The sequence below is a fragment of the Falco naumanni genome, chromosome 2 (assembly GCF_017639655.2).
Source record: "Falco naumanni isolate bFalNau1 chromosome 2, bFalNau1.pat, whole genome shotgun sequence".
Classification (NCBI taxonomy): domain Eukaryota; kingdom Metazoa; phylum Chordata; class Aves; order Falconiformes; family Falconidae; genus Falco; species Falco naumanni.
In genome coordinates, this window is record NC_054055.1 from 67,257,474 (window position 1) to 67,274,303 (window position 16,830).

Consider the following 16,830-nt stretch of genomic DNA (forward strand, 5'->3'; position numbering starts at 1 on the left):
TTTTACCTTTCAGACTGGGTCCCTGGCTGCTTTTCTGAGCCATTTGAATTTACTTAAAACTTCTTGCAGTCATTGCAGATGAAGCAGTTCAGATGGGATTTGCAGAAGTCAGTACCAGAGGAGCCTTCTGCCCCCCACATATGAGCAACTGCAGGCATGTTTTCCATCAGGACCACCCTGGGAAGAGACATCCACAGAATGGGGGGACAAAGGCAGCAATAAGCAGGGACAGCCTGGGTAGAAAAAGCTGGTGCAGTAGAAGAGGACTTCAGATGACTGAGGGTGGGAGGGAGGGGAAGGCAACTGCCAGCCACTGCCTGTAATGGGAAACAATGAGATTTCATCCTGGAAAGCCCAACATCCCACTAAGTCCCAATATGTTCCAGATTTATTAGTGGTTAGCAGTAAATGCTTGAAAAGAAAGCATAGGAATTCCAGTAAATGGATTCAAGACAGTAATACAGCCAGACACGATGATATACTGACCAGTATGACATGAAATATATTATGTGACATGGGAGTAAGACTTAGTTGAGCACCTTCAAAAAGATGGTTAGGGCAATACATCTGAACTTCTGCTGAAATGAATGAGAATGGCTTCAGATGCTCGGTGGTTCCCAGAATGGGACTCATAACCCAGTGCCTTCTCTTCCTGGAATCGTTACAGTAAAGCAGCTTTTAAATTATCCAGATTTAAATTATCTTGAACGATCCTGTACCTAGAATTTGAAATTAAATTCGATTTCCACAAAGAACACACTCAAAGTGCCCCGAAGTTCCTTTAAATTCTAGACTTTCCATGTCCTGACTTTCAGCCTACAGATGTGAAAAGATTTTTAAAACAAAAATGAAACCAGTTCTCAGCTTTGACCAACAGTACCAGGAACCATGGAACAGCAATTAGAAACTGGAAGAGGGAAAAGGCAAGAAAGACAAATGAAGATAAAACTTTCCTTGTGGTGAGATCAGCCATAGGATTTCTCACTGAATTCCTTTCAGCTATGGAGACCTTCATTAATATGTTATTCACACATGGGTAAAGTACAACAGAAATGCATATTTTCAACAAAATCTTTAAGAATGTCTTTAGGCCAACCATGCCGAATACCTACCCAAAGGGAGGGATGAGATGACTGTTACTGCGGGCACTGTGCTATGCTACCATCACCCTCCAAACAGGAGCTGGAGGAGAACACTGCACTTCAGGGTTCAGAGCAACATCCTCTGCTCAAGGGGGAGGAGGCTGCTTTATCCTCAGGTCAATCGTTAATGTATGCTGAGATTGTATGCTCAAAGGCACCTGCCCAAATACAGAATAATCAGTCCAATCAATCTATAACTGAGGGTATAAAACCAAAGGATTTGTAAAACAGACACCACTAAGGAACAACAGAGACTGTTTTTCCCCCCTAAGGCAGAAGACAGATGCCAGTTAAAGAGCATCTCATCACTGATGTATTTAGGAGCAAGACATCTGGCACAGGAAAGGCTTCCTTTGTTTGCTGCTTGTGTGTTTTCTTATAAGCTCTCTTCTTCCCAAACAAACAATAACAAAATGTATAGGCCATTCCCGGCCCTGCTCTCTGACCTTCACCAAGCTACAATCTCCTTGAAATCGCAGTTCAGGGAGACAGTCTATGCACAGCCTGCTTCACAGCTTCTAAGGTAGGATTAAACATGCTGCCGTAGCATGGTGACGAGTACCAATCCACTATAAACTCTCCTACCCAGATCAGATATTTTTAACAAATATTGGCAGGTGACCTGTCCTGGTATAAAACCTACCAACATGAAATTATCTTCAGTCTTCCCACAGCTGGCATAAACACTGTGCCGTGTGCTCTGCCCAGTTCAACAGAGGTATCATTAGTGCCTGTGCCTGACCACATTTGTCCCACTGAGTGGTATTGTACATGGGTGTAAGCCCAGCCCTAAACTACACTTAACTTACACATAATGTGTGCCTCTGAACATCACCAGCCATTTGTTCTTTCAAAAACTGGGATGGGAATCAGAGTTGTGTATAGCGTAAGTGAAATCTGCCAGTACTGTTAACCGGAATAAAACACATCTAAAAATGCTAGCCTGTACTTTTATGGCATATTCAAATGTCAAGGCCATGCACAACATGCTCTAGAAACTTAAAAGCCTGGATTCCCACCTGGATGACCCATCAAAGAACATCAGCATTATAACCCTCCTTCAGGAAAAGATTTAGAGGACAGATAGCCTGTAATATATATGAATCCAGGCATTTTTTCTAATTACTGGGCAGCCCTCAAGTTTTTAAACTTCTCGAATAGACATCGCTTTTTTTGTGGTCAGTCATCTTTCACTCTTCCTGAGTGCCTGGGGAGAGGCTGAGTGAGATCTGGCATCCTTCCAGAAGAGTGGCAAAGGAGCTCCTGGATTTCCACCCAACCCTCTGACCAACGATGCAGGTGAAACACTGACCAGCATATGGACTTGAAGCTGGTCAAGTCACTTTTTGGAAGATCCTTTCCTCCTCTGCTCCCACAGCTAAACCTTGCTGCTGCCACCATACCAGCAAGGCTGGACCACAAGAGCAGCCACATGCAGAGGCTGGACCCACCCCTGCCCCTTTCCAGGCAGCAGGACCAAGCTGAGCATAGACCAGGATGGACCAAGGCACTTCATTGCCCTGCTCCTGCTGAAGACTACATAGCCACAAAACAAGCCTAGGGGCTTTCTGAAAATGCCCCTGCCGCAGAGACATACTCTTCATTTTATCGGCTTTTAGCAACTCTTGTAAACAAAGCACTCCCTCTCCCACCCCCTCGCCTTTGGGGATGCTACAATGGGAATCCTGCACAGAGGAAGCAAAAGTAGTCCAAGCATCTGCTTAATACCACATTTGGTTGCCACTGTTGTTGCCAGGGTGGGCAATCCTCTGTTCTAACATTGCCTTGCAACTATCCCCTTCAGAAGTTGGCTTTTCCTCATGTATTTATGAAGGAGGTAAGAACAGGCAGCTCTGAACAGCCCGACCTGTCACTCAGCATTCAGCTGAAATCACCAGCATAAATTAATTAGGAACACAAATGCAATGCAACACACACAGATTATTGTTTCAGCAACTTAATGGATAAATCATTACAGTACTCCAGAATCCAGGAGTGGGGAATGATACTAAATGAACAGAAATCCTGTTTTTACCATTAAGTCCCAACGTGCTGTGGCTAATGTCATTGAGAAATACTGGTATAATGCCAGATAAGACAGAAAACATCTAGCAAACAGTACAAATACACCAGGCACTTTAGACACCACAGTGACTCAGACATTATAGGTGTTATCTTCACTTTCCTTCCTTCCTTCCTTCTTTCTTTATCCTCTTCATACCGAAGTGCCCAGCCACGGGCATTTCAGAGCCCTGCTGCTTATGGGATGCACCATAAGTGATTAAAATCCCCTTGGCCAAGCTGATGTATAAATGCCATCTTCCCCACTGCTGTTTTATTTGTGTACATCTTTCACTAACCACTGCTACAAGGTGCAGCACCTCTCCCTTGCTCTCCCTTTCCTGAAGGGGAGTTTCGGCTTTTTCAAAATATAACTACTGCAAAACACCGCCAGCCCGTGGCACGAGCTCCTCAGACCAGACCCACGCACGCCCAGCAGATCACCTGGACCTCCCCCCTGCCAGCGGCAGAGCCTGGATCACAGGCAGGTCACCGGGAGCCCTGCAGCCTGCAGTCCCATGGGACTCCAATCCCACCCTACTCTCACCCACTTGCAGTAGTAACTCCACTGTCAACCCAGACCTCTGCTCCCTTTCATGACGCAACACTCACTGTAAAATTCACTCCCCAGAACTCATACAAGGATCCACGAAGGCTCCCATGAAAAGGCACCTCCTTCTTGCTTACTCATCTGTAACCATTTTATTTGCGCTGAAGCCCAAAGAACGCTGCGCAGGTCAGCAGCCAAGTGGCTACTGGGCTAAAACTGTAAATTAAATTACACCAGTTAGCAGCACACGGGGTTAATACAAGTTCTTAACACTGCCACATAAGACTGGAACCAAACTGTCATTTGAGTGCCAGCCTCTTGAGCAAGCAGACCTGCACTGACTCGCTTTTTGTAGCCTGCGGATCCAGACTTCAGTTTTCTTTCCCACATTTACATTTGCATGACTGTTTGCCAAACTATGCAAACCCAGTTATGGCAACAAAAGGGCGTTGCCAAGATCTGTTACAAAATGCTGCAAGTAAAACTATACCATCATATAGTACAACAATCACTTTTAAATCAAATTCTGGGGGGGTTATATGAGAAAAAAAAAAAAGCTGAAACAATCTCAGTTGCTACTTACAAGCAAGACATAAATTATACAAAAGATACTTCGCTCGGTGTAAAATCCAACTTAGAACAACCTCACCGAAGGCACTTATCTGTGTGTACAAGCATGTGACACTGGGCATGTCATACCCATCTATCTAACAAGCAGCTGCTCTTCTTGAAATATGAGAAATGACAGATTAGCACATATTTTGCCTTATTGGGCCATTGATGCTCCACTTAAGGACCCTGGAGTCCAAACTAAGCCCCATTAAACAGAACAATGGAATTTCAATTGGCTTTGAGAAGAATTGGGAAAGACTTGCTGTAATCCGTAAGCACCAAATCAGTTAATCATGCTAACATTTAGCATTTGCACGTTATCAGAACATTAAACAATGAATGATCAAACCATATGTCTGGAGGTATTTCCGTGTTCCTAATGAGTTGCAGGAGATAATAAAATATTGCCTTAAACTGGTGCTGAATTCTTTATTTATAAGCATGCAGTCTTGAGGAATTGTCACAAAGCTCCACTAATCTATTTTTATTGAAGTTAATGATACACCCCCTGCAGATTTGAAAGGAACTTGATTCTGAGTAAGGGAAAATCACCTATTTTTCTGCCAGCTAATCATGTCAACCTTTATTATAGAAGCTGGCAAAGGTATAAATCAGAACAACCGTTTTTAATCAAAACTTTTTTTTTCTTTTTTAGTTTATTTTCTCCATTAGAAATTTAGTTCCTGTCTGAGGCTACAAAACTCTCGTGTGACTGAGTAAAACCTTAGGGCTCGTTCACAAACGGTTTTGTACTAGGACAAACTAATATCTGTTCTCAACAAGCATGCCCCAAATCTTCCAGATATAGGGCTCAGGGAAGAGAAAACTGACGGGTTTAGAATTAAAAATAAATAAGAAATAAAAAGGGGTGTGGTGGAGGAGGGAATATTCCTAAAACCTGCTCCTCAGGTATTTTCATATCACTGTCAAGCAGCAAAAAATGAAGTTACCCCCACATTTCAAAATACCTCTGCAAAAGCTGCCCTGTTTACAAAATGCTAAATGCAGCGGGTGGTCCATCTAATTTCCCTCTTGATATGGACCTGCAGAAAACCCCTTTTTGAATCACACTCCTCCAGTTTTGAGAGATGGACATGCTTCTTCCCCCGTAGAAGACACTTCTGTATTCTTAGAAAACGCTCCTGTATTCCTGGAAAAAAAATCCTGCAATTTAATCTTCATCTTCCCTGGGCTGCTGGCCTCACCTCCCAAAAGATACAGCCAGAGGGGTGATGCAGACAGCGGTTCTGCAGAGACAGCTCAAGAGAAGCAAGCAGTAGCAAGTTGGCCAGCTAACTAGAAATGACCTCAGTTTGGCTCTTTATAACTAATGAATAAGCAAACAATTCCTGACTTCAGCTGCAGTTTCCTCTTTTCCCCCCTGTATATAAAGTGCGATCAGTTTGTAGTGCAGCCTCAGTGCTGAGGAGGAAGAGAAAGTCACTGCTGTGGTTCAGGTTGATGAAGCATTGAAGACATCCTCTGTAAAAGCACACATTTGTTAGCCCAGAAAATGCGTATTTGCAGAAGTAAAGAAACAAGATACACCTCAGCTATTAGCAAATCAAACCTTCTAGCATGCCATTATAAGGTAATAACAAATGATAAGGTACACAAGAAAAAAAAAATAATTTGGTGTTGAGAATAGACAGGAGAGGTGGCATCACCACCTGGCAAGGTTGCCAGGAGGGTTCCCACACCCACGCCACCATGCAGGCTGCCGACCACTGCTTTGTGTCTGGATGTGTCTAGATGCTCTCACCATTTCTCTCAACTCTTTTGTTACTTATATGGAGCGAATCTTGCATTTCAGCGCACGTAGCCCATTGGGATAGGCGCAGCAGGAAGGTCTGTAACTTTTACTGCTCACTGAGCAGCCACTTGGCACACCTCCTACAGCTGTGCCATGCCACGCCACCAGTTCTCGGGTATGGACAGCACCATCCTGCCGAAGGACAGCTGCAGCTTTCCAGCATCCACGGGAAAAAATGCCAGCAACGATAATCTGTGAAGGTGGTAGGCATAAACAAAGCACCCCTTGCCACAGTGCTTCTGATGCTGTACCATCATCCACTGAGGTTTTAAAATGTTAGCAACTCTTGTTGATGCATTTCTTGCTTCAGAAGAAAGGCTTCAGTTAGGGGCACCCTGTGTTTATAATACCTGTGTTTATATACCTGACCAGGCAATTGCTAGTAATATTTTGGAGGCAACATCCTGTTGCAACATCTGCTTGTACACAATGAACAGGGTTATGGAATGAATAATTTATGCCAGAATCACTTAAAAAAAAATATCTGCATTTTCTCCTGCCACATTTACTACCTCTTGGTTGTTTTAAATACTTCACATGCTGAGAAATATATATCTTGTTAGAAAGCTTATAAAGAGAATGTGGTAGCACAGATGCAGTTTAACCCTCACATAAGGGTGAACCCAGGCCCTGTTAGTAGACGTATATCATGTCAGCTCCATGCAGTTTAGCTCCTGGCTCCAAGGATATGTAAATTTAAACTCATAACTTGACCTGAGTGAACTCAGGAATTTAATTCAAGCGCTCTGCATAAGCAGGACTTTATTGCCTTCAGACTAAATATATTAACCCAATTATTTTTATTTAGATACATTTCTCTTTCTATGAATTTCTGAAAAGCAAGTATGTCCTTTCTGTAAATTTTTAATGTGCACTTTAAGATAACAATATTTGAGACAAATAATATGAGGTCCTCCTCGATTTCTGTTAATATCATAAAGAAAAAAGCACATAGAAGAGTTTTCAGCAAATGCAATTATGTTAATATCCTTACAATATTTCCACTCCAGCACTAATTCAGCACTACAATCTGAAATATTGGATATTGATGGCATAAAAAGTTTTGGTTTATTAAACTTTACATCAACATGAACTTTAGATATTTCCATGGTATGCAGAAAAATGTATTTTTAGTGTGACAAGTTACGTTTTTCCTTCTAATTAATTCAGGTAGACCTTGCATCCCCAATACCAGCTACAAGAACATTATCATTTAGACCATGAACACAGAGTGGATAACTTACTTTTTCCAAGTTTGATGGAAAACCTTTTCATCTGCAACTAAGACCCAGCTCATTCTGCACATACTTTCATGGCAAGGGATTAATGATATGTTAGAAAAATCTGGACTCAGCAGTTCTTCATTATATTCTCCCTCCACTGTGGCAGGGAGAACCGATAAATATCTGTAATGCAAACCAAACAAGGAGCATTACTCAACACATGACAGAAAAATCTTCTGCTTGACATTTGTACCATCAACATCCTTCATGCCTACAGAGGTGGGACACCAGAAGACAGCTTTCAGTGACGTGGTTCCTCCTCTGGGAGGATGAAGCCCTTCCTCCCTAGAAAATGTCCCCACACCATGTTGCTACCACCCAAACTGTCCAAGTGATGGCTGCAATGGTGGTGGTGGCTCTGCTGGGCACGCAGTGACTTACAAGCCAGCATCTGCCACATCCCTTCCGTGGACTCCGGCACTTGTTTCTGTACATGCATGGAAGTAACACTGCTGCACATTTTTAACTGTGCCTTTATGGACTTAACAGAAAATCCATTATGGAAATCAAGCCACTGCACAGCTACACATTATCAAAACACATGGGGTAAAAGCAACTAAACCAATTTTACCTCAGATGACACAAACACTCATTTCACAATTCTGCCTACCTTGGAAATCTGTCCATGCTGATACTGCTCTGAAAATACATCAGGATCATGCAACAGCATCAAACTCCTTGAATATCTCTTTTAAATACAGCTTCACAAAGCTATTTATAAATTAATAAATAGCCCAAGGTGAGCAGAAAGCTTTCTCATGAAAGTCGAGGAATAACGCAATATTACTGTTCTTGGATCCTCTGCCATTTTATCATGTTCTAGTAATTTTCCCAAAGGTGATGTCAAGAATCCTCTTAACTGTACTGTTTGCCCATCTCTGCATGGTGATGATAGAACTATTGATTTTCACATTTGTGACTCAGATGCAATTCAACACAAGAAATCCAAATAATTTCCCGCTTGCAGTGTATCAGCTAAGCAATCGCAAGCACAAAGAGCTTTGTTCACGTCAAAATGAAGCAGCATTGTTAATATGTGACACTTAAAATAGCACTTTATTACCTCTGTATTTTTTAAAACAAAACCCTGGTCCAGCAGCTGATTTAATGCAGGCTGGGGAAGGGATGGTCTGAAGAGCAGTGTCTGCTGGGTGAGGTTTGCCTCAGATGTGAGCTGACACCGAGGAGCATCCTGCCTTCCCTTGAGAACAGAACAGTGCTGGGATCTGTACTCACCCAGCCAGAGCCGGGCACACAGAACACCCGCACCGCTGAAAACCTCGGACCCTTCTCCAGGTCCCACCGGAGAGGTCAGGGCAATTGTTCCCATCCTGCATGTGACTAAGGAAAAGGCAATTTTCAGTCTTAGATGAAGACTGGAAACTCTGATCTTTGGGCTTACACCACACGTAGCCACCGGCAGTATTCTATCCCTCCTCCCTTGCTTCACCTTACTGCAAAGCTATGGAACTCATCCCCCTGCTGCCCCAGCCACACCTCAAAGCTACACTCAGCCTGGCGACTGGATGGCTTTGTACCACTGCCTGAAGACATCCAGCTCCCAGCATGGCATCGAGCGGGGCTGCGCGATGCTATTTCACAGGCGATGCTATTTCACAGGGGACATCACATGAGAGGGATGCCCAGCGAGAAGGGGAGCCTGTCTCTCTGAAAAAAGAGAAATTGTAACTGCTGAAGGTTTCAACAGAGGGGGATTCATCCCAGGGCTGTGAGCCCATCAGTTTTCCCCAGAGACTATCCTGGCTCTACAGGTTTCTTTTATACTTTTTTTTTTTTTTTTCTTTTAATGTGAACCTGAAACAGTTCCTCAGTGTTTGAATGAGCAGGAAATCAGCCAAAATAATAAGCCCCACTGGCCTTTAGATTATTTCAAACAATTAACAATAAGCCACTATTCTTTGACATAATTATAGAAATCACACTTCTTTGATGCACGACGACAAACAAGCATGCTGAAGGGGCAAAAGGAGGTAGATTTTTTTTCAAGAGAAGAAATACTTTTCTAAGTAACGCCTACCCTGAGGACCATATTTATACAACTATTTCAACAAGCGAGAGTTTTGAACGTCCACTTTAATCCACTGATGAGAAAAGAACAAAGAAACTAACTGGAAGGCCAGGATGCAATCAAAATATTTAATCAGTGAGAGGTTTCTTATCTGAGCCATAAACTCAACGGCATTTCAGTGGGAGCTGTGGGAGGAGAAGCCGTGGCGAACACCTGGAGGCTTTGTGGCTGTGGCAGATGGAGCCCCATGGGAGAATCTTCCCCTGTGCCCTGCCACCACTGACACCCGCCATCCCCCATCTCCCATCATTTTCAGTGCAGCTACATTAAACAACCGAGGGTGGAAATTGTATTCGTTCCCCTAAATCCCACCAACTCCCCCGCCAAAGTTAAATATTTGGCCTTTGGTCAAACTAAACGTTTTTGGGGATTTTTTTTTTTTTCCTTTTAAAGCAAAGTCTCACGATCCCCGTGTGACCCCCGTGGGAGGACAGAGGGAGGCAGGGAGACCCCGCCGTGCACGCACAGCACTGCTAGAGCCCAGTGTCAGCGCGCTGAACAGCAGAGATGGGTATAATGAGATTTTAATTACTTCCCTTCCCTTGGGGATCCTTTTCGATTTTGATTTTCCTCCTCACACTTTTTTTTTTTTAAATACACACTTAGCAAACATTAAAGAGCTACATATCTGGATGCAACTCACATTAAACAACTGCTTTGATAGTTTAATTTTTTTTAAACATAACAAATTCTCACTTTCTTTAAAGGCTTTACTTTTATTTGTTTGTATATTCCCTAGGTTATCAGGACATCTCCCTCAGCTTTTCTGACAGGAATATACATATCCTTGTAACTAGAGAAGTATGGGAAACTCTGGAAACATCCAACTGTGTACAAACACTTAAAGCTCAGATACCCTAATGCAAAACAAGCACCTCTCCGAAAAAAACATCTGGAGATGTTTGAACATATTTTTATATAGATATATATAAGATGTGACTCAGGCACGGAAAGCCAAAAGAATGTTCTCATTTCCTGAGGCTGGCTAACAAAAAGGAAAAAAACATGAATGAAGCAACAAAGATTTCGGAAGTCAGCTTTTTCATAACAGCAGCAGCTTTAAAATGATCCACTTCGATTACTTTTTCATATAATCAGAATATCGCCTCTCTCTTGCAACTGCATATACTCACAAAAGGAAACACAAAAGGAAGAAAAAACCCGTTGCTTTCTGGGATGTTTAAAGTACTACAGAAATGTTGCACTTGAGAGGCTCCTGCCTTTCTCCTTTCAGCCCCAGGGAAGCTCACGGACGGCTCCCCTCAAGCCCCCTTTCCCACAGCAGCTTGCCTATCTCCACGGTACAGTGCTTGAGCAAAACACACAAGTGGCCACGTGCACCATGCCTCTCCCATAGCTGTGTCTCTTATATGGTGGGACTCAGCCTGCAAGACCTCACAGACACAGCTCTTGCTCCATTTTTTTTCTCGACAGTACAAGTGGGTATAAACAGTGTTGAGTGCCTCTGGGACCCGAAAGCAACGGGTAAAGAAAGCCTCTGGGCACCCTTGAGATCATGAAGTCATACCATGCCGACAAATGTGACGTAGATTTAAACAGGCATCGATGTGTCACTATTCTCCGTGCCCCTTCTAACCATAACCTACATGTCACAGGGACGGGACATGGGGTCTCCTTCCTCTGAATCCTCTGAAGGTGAATTTCTGCAAACAAGCTTTGTGACAACCATGACAAAACCACTGCTGGGGTGGTTTCCCTTCAGGCAGGGCTGTAGGAGGGAACAACAAACTGCAGAGGGAACATATCCAAGTGTGCTTTCAATAGCAGCAAGCAAAAGTAATTGCCCAGGAGATCCTCATTCAACGACCTGCAGGTGATCCCTCAATCCAGTTCAGTGGAGCATGGACGTGCTGCTTCCCGACACTGCGCCTGGGACGGCCGCACGCAGTCCCCAGCCCAGCCCACCGACACACACTGCTCCCTCCTTATTTAGATCCCCAGCCCCTCCTCACAGGACCCGAACTTCAGCACCTCTCTTCAAGCCATGGCTGCATGACCCAAGCACAAATCCACGTGTCTGCCGAAACGGGTGTTTCCACCTTTCCCACACCCCTTCCCCTCCCAACTTCAGCACCACTCACAAGATCAAGGAATTGATCCAGATTGAGACAAACTCAGTTTTAAACCTAGATATCTACCAATGTCTCTCCCCATGGGCTTTCAGCTGGCTCAGGTCCCCAGTGCTAACATGAGAGATATGGGGGGACAGGAGTGTGCAGGTCACCCCATTCGGTTGTAGCGCAACCACATGCCTAATTAAAAAGTCTCTGTAATCACCGCCTGCGGGAAGAGCAGCTGCCCTGGCATGGCCCACAGACCGTCCGGCTTTGTGACACTGGCCAGAGCTGGGTCTGGGAGATGATCGCTGCCAAATGAATCTCAGCCCACTTACCAGCAGCTCCTGGCAAAAATGAATTACTTAATCCAGCACAAATGTTGGTCTCTCTGCCACGGAACCCAGGTCTGTCCTGCAGCCGACACAGCTCAGACGTGCGTGGCGTTCACCTGCAAAGCTGCAAACTGTATTACGCGCCGGTGCGCAAGTGCTTCCTCGTGACAGGAGGGTTCACCAGATTTGCACGCAGAGGCTGCTGTGCTGATTCAGCCCCGAATCTGCAGGGGCCACCTTCCCCTGAGAGAGGCGGCTGCCAGCCCATGCTGCCGCCCCTGCCAAGCTGTATTCTTCACTCCCGAATCAGAGGTGGAGGGCGCCGGGAGACGGAGGGAGCACGCGGGGATGCTGCGGCTCCAGAAGGTGAGAGTCTGACAGCCAGTCCCTTGCCCCCGCCGGGCAGCACCCAGCCCCAGCAGGGATGGCCAAGCCAATCTCCAAGGCAGAGAGTCCTTGCAAAGCGCCAAGGCCCCCTTCCCCCCTCCCAGGGTGGATTTGAAACTATTTCTCTGTGTGGTTTTCTCTCCCCACATCAATCCCACAGCTGTTGCACGTCAGTGTGAGGTCTGGACAGGAGCCACTCTGCCATGTTGTTGCCTCCCAAATATTTGCTGGCGTTACTGCATTGCTTTGCTGTGGTCTTTCCCAGTGCCCCCAACTACACTAAAACAATACATTAATACAGAAAACCTTTATAACTCTGAGCATGGCAGCTTCCCCATGCTGCTCTGGCCACCCAGGAAACATTTGTAATATCATTACATTGCCTTCGTTTCTCAGATTATCCACACCAACTCCCCATCCACGATGTGACTGAAAAACCACAAGGTTTTAACTCCACTGTTCCCACCGGTTTAGCTTTTACTCAATTAAAAGCCCATCCACCAGTGTGTTCTGATTTCTTCAAACTACATAATGCAAGCAGTGATTGAAACAACCTTAAACACACCAAGTGATTTTAGGTCTCATCTTCTTACCAAATTCTGTAGAAGTAGCTGGTGGGTTCTTGTAATGAGTTAAAAAGTGATGAAAAAAGGATGATCAAAGGTGGAATTCAAGGACTACTTATTTAAAATATAAGGAAAAACAATATGAAAATTACAGAGTATAAAACTTCATCCTGGGTGCTGCTCTTGTAACGCTATTTTTCATGCATTCTAGGATACTCTAGACCATGCTATTTTTGCAGAGGAACATGGTTTCACTTTGCCCACAAATAGTTTGTCACTGGGCACACCAGCAGCTTCTGTCCCCTAGACCTTGCAGACAGTCTCCAGGCACCGAGACAAATTCATAAAACTGTTTTGCATAAAGGGTTATTTGGGTGCACAAAACCAGACAAAGAAATTACAGTATCTTGATTTCTTTTTTTTTTTTTTTTTTTCCTTTCTATCTGCTTAAAAAACATAAGTAAGCATTTTCATAAAGACACCACAGGAAAGGAAATGCTGAAGTAATTGCAAAGGAGTGTCCTAATTTGAAGAAAAGTATTTAACTCCAGGGCACAGTCCCCTACTACATTCAATTGTCAGATTGAATAAGGACCTTCCCAATCTTTCACCCTTTCTGTCCCAACATCAGTGCTTCTGTGCAAGCTCTGAGGGTGACGTGCACTGTAACACATCACTAAAACAAGGACCACATACATGGCTGCTTGATTCATGGTATGGATAGCTTATGCAAGGGAAGGCTTTGGCTATCAAAACATGACTGTCGGTTTGATTTTCCTTGTCATCAGCACCTGCCATCATGGAAAGACCTGACGTGAGTAATTTCCCCAACTATCAAGCTGCTTTTAGCACAGCTAATAGTTAAAGCCTGCCTATGCTGAAAAGTAATGAGAGACCGCATTATGCTACAGAGTGAAAAACCTTTAAACTGGGCTTTGGAGATAAACAAGGCACAGATGAATCAGGATGTCCAACCTAACACACTTAGCACAAAGCCACAGTTGCAGGAGCTGAAAAGCCTACCTTAAGTGCTTCAATAATAAATATTTTATTGTGACTTCAAAAAGAATTTGTTAACTATGCAAACCATCCTCCGTATATTGCAGGACATTAACGGCTCCCCTGCAGTAACTGTATGGAGCCAGTTCTAAGAAAAAGCCCTCTGCATTAAAACTGAGATCGAACTGCAGCATCACATTTGGCTTCTTATTTATGGAGTCCCCTGTCAAAGCCAGTAACACTACAAAGTGCCCACATTTTTGAGCTTCACAGTCTACAGAGGAACAAGAGCTGTAAATCCACTAAGTCTATGCTAGTTTTTCAAATGTAGCTATGCTTTGAATGAAGAGGAGCTTGCTTTGTTCAGTATTTTACTGCATGCTGGCCTGTATCATTGCTACAAAGGAAAACTTAGTTTGTGCTAGGAAACTACAAAAGCTTAAGATAATAATGGTTCTGAACTGCAAGCACGTGTTTTTCTCTGAACCGCACAAGAAACTTACTCCAACGATAACATATCCAGATGAATTCAGCACAACCAGCTGGAAAAGCTGCCCACAAAACTCAGAGGACATTTATAAAGCAAGCTAGCTATCAGCCCCAAACAGCGCGGCCAGCAATCCCAAACGACAGACCACTACCCAGCACCAACCCAACTACAGGGCACACTGCACATCCCTCCCCAAACCTCTCTCCTTAGGGCACGCTGATCTCCCAGCGTGATGCCCAGTGGGATGGCGGTGCCTTGGGTAAGGGGTGTTTAGGTCACACTGCCAGCCTGCCGGTTCCTTTCATTGCAAAATAAAAGCCGCAGCAGAGATTCAAGTTCAAATAGCCTCCATAAAGTGGAGGGGGGGGGGGGGGCGGGGGGGGGAGTTAAAAAGAAAAGTTTCCCTAGGAGAAAAACAAATCCCATGCGTGTACCTGCCAACCAGATGTCTGCTGCTCTTCCGTGTACCAAATCTGGAGAGAGACCTCAAGTCATTCTTTCCTTTTTTGTTTTCTTCCCCAAAACTCAGGTTAAACTCTCTAAATCAGAGCAAGAAGTCAAGATCCAAAACTTCTGAGGAGTTTCAGCCTGTGGAAGCCTTTGAGATCACCTTATATTTTGTTAAAATGTGGTTTTGAATGAAACATTTGCATTTTCAGTGGTTTTTTCCCCCAAAGAATCAAAATAAGAAAATGAACCAATTTTTTTAATTTCCTCTCCTTGCATTTTACTAAATCAAAATGTATCTTACACAAACCTTGCCCTTTTGTTTTATTTTGACCTCAACAGACTGGAATCACCCAAAGAAAACCCCTTCAGCCAGAAGTCTTGTAACCAGCTCCCCCAAAGGAGCTGACCCCTGCAGCCTCTACCCACCTTGCCACCCTGCCAGGGGAGCCACACTCCCTGCCCTGGCCAGCAACTCCCTCTGCTCCCTTGAGCCACGCTTCTGCAAGAATCAACTGCACAGCACCTTCAGCTCCTCAGCCACAGCACAGCACAGTCCTTGACAGGGCGATTCACCCAAAAAAAGTGGTGAGAAAAGACGAACAGAGGGGGCCAGCCAACTTAGGCAAGGGGCTCCACATCCAGCCCTTGCTGGGCAAGCAGTTCATATCCAGAGCACGTCAGCAGCAGTGGGACTCCAGGCTGACTCTCAGCCATGGGAGGATTTGCTCGGCCAGGAGGGAGCACGGCTCGTCCCCGCTGGCAGGGAAGGATGCTCAAGTCACCGGCCGTACCCCGGGATAGGCGCTCTGCCGCTGGATGTGCCGCCCACCTGCCTGCCCGCTGCGGGATGCACCGCCTGCATTTTGCGCTGAAGAAGCTCCCCCCCAAGACAGCGCTGAGGGAGGTGGGCTGCTCCCACCAGGGCACTCTGCTGCTTCATCTCAGCAAGTTTGTGCAAGCATTGGCTCTCGCCTGACTTCGTCCCAAAATTTCTCACCATGCCAGGGGTGTAGCCTAGTTCATATCCTGGGAAGCGTGTACCAGCAGGGCAGCTGGCCTGCTCCCCAACAACTTCAGCAGAACAGATGCCAAACGTGTAATTGCTCTATTTACCCGGAGAGGTGAGCTCCACACCCGAGCCGAAGCACCTGTGCGGGCTGGATGACACGCAGATCCTCACAGTCACAAGAAACTGATGCTCAGGGCACATACACCGGCAACCTGGCCACTTTTGGAAACACAGAAAGAAGCCCGGCCTGGAAGCACCCATCACCCACTAAGAAACCAAGTGGCTTTTGGAACGACTGAAGAAAAAACAGCTGTCTTAATACTGATGAACATCTGAACCACGCTATCATCTTTTTCTCAGCATGTGGCTGCAGAGCAGCTAGAACTAAAGCTGGGCAAGGCTGGTGAGATCCTGCTGCCTCCCCTGCCTTTCCCCGGGGCACTGGGGCACTGACCCCGGGAGCGGAGCCGGCTCAGCAGCCTGTCCCGTCCCACCGCACCGTGTGCCACCATGGCGGACCCAGCTCAGCTTGGCTTCACTGCTGCCACAGGTTTCCTCCAAAGGCGTGGTGCGGAGCTGGAGGAGTTCACAGTGGAGATCAGGTGTGGGAAAGATAAGGCGGTCTTTCGCCAGGCTAAAGTCTGTGCGCCAGTAGCCGTCCTCACCCTGCAGCCTGAGCCAGCTACAAAATCGCTCTTTCACCTTCCCTCCACCTCTGGTTTCCGCATTAGCGCAACACTTGCCAAATGCTTGAATTAGGGACGTTGCTTCCCAAGACGCTACCACAACGGGTGAGGCTTCGAAACAGCAGGCGATCAGAACAGCCTTTGCTTTCCGAAACCCATCCCCATTAACCTTTCCCGAAAGCTACTCAGTAGTTACGGGATACGCACAACGCTACACGGATCTCGCCACATAAACCCCGAGGTGATTTCGCACCAGCCTTTTAAAACCACCACCTCCCGCAGG

General features: G+C 45.4%; 1 protein-coding gene across 1 annotated transcript in view; it reads right to left on the reverse strand.

The window, feature by feature from the left end:
• The window catches only part of LIMS1 (LIM zinc finger domain containing 1), a 76,386-nt gene that overhangs the window by 58,807 nt on the left and 749 nt on the right, over window positions 1-16,830 (reverse strand). The gene's annotated exons all lie outside the window — the stretch shown is intronic.